General features: G+C 34.3%; 1 protein-coding gene across 1 annotated transcript in view; it reads right to left on the bottom strand.

Moving 5' to 3' along the window:
* Positions 1 to 280, bottom strand: part of LOC119587349 (GTPase-activating Rap/Ran-GAP domain-like protein 3) — a 420,180-nt gene that overhangs the window by 335,651 nt on the left and 84,249 nt on the right. The window lies entirely within an intron of this gene.

The raw sequence follows: 280 nt of genomic DNA, 5'->3' as shown, positions 1-280 counted from the left end.
CACGCAGTCACACGCATACACTTACACACTCACAATGAATATAAAATGGATATTAATACGTAAATTCATTACCGTACCTTTACTTGTATATATATTTATCTTATATTTTGTGAAGGTATATAAGGTTAACGTTATTTTCCTGATGATGCTAAAAGGAAGGACGGCAAGGAAAACGGAAGGAAAAATGTCACTGGCATCTGAGGTTCCCGACAAACAAAATTTTCGAAGGACTTTTAAAACACTTGAAACTTCTAGAAAAAGTCAGGTTATAGAGCCTAAG

Source organism: Penaeus monodon, chromosome 22, assembly GCF_015228065.2.
Source record: "Penaeus monodon isolate SGIC_2016 chromosome 22, NSTDA_Pmon_1, whole genome shotgun sequence".
In the NCBI taxonomy this organism is placed as follows: Eukaryota; Metazoa; Arthropoda; class Malacostraca; order Decapoda; family Penaeidae; genus Penaeus; species Penaeus monodon.
Note: the sequence above shows the minus strand (reverse complement) of the source record. Positions and strands in the feature narration are given on the sequence as shown.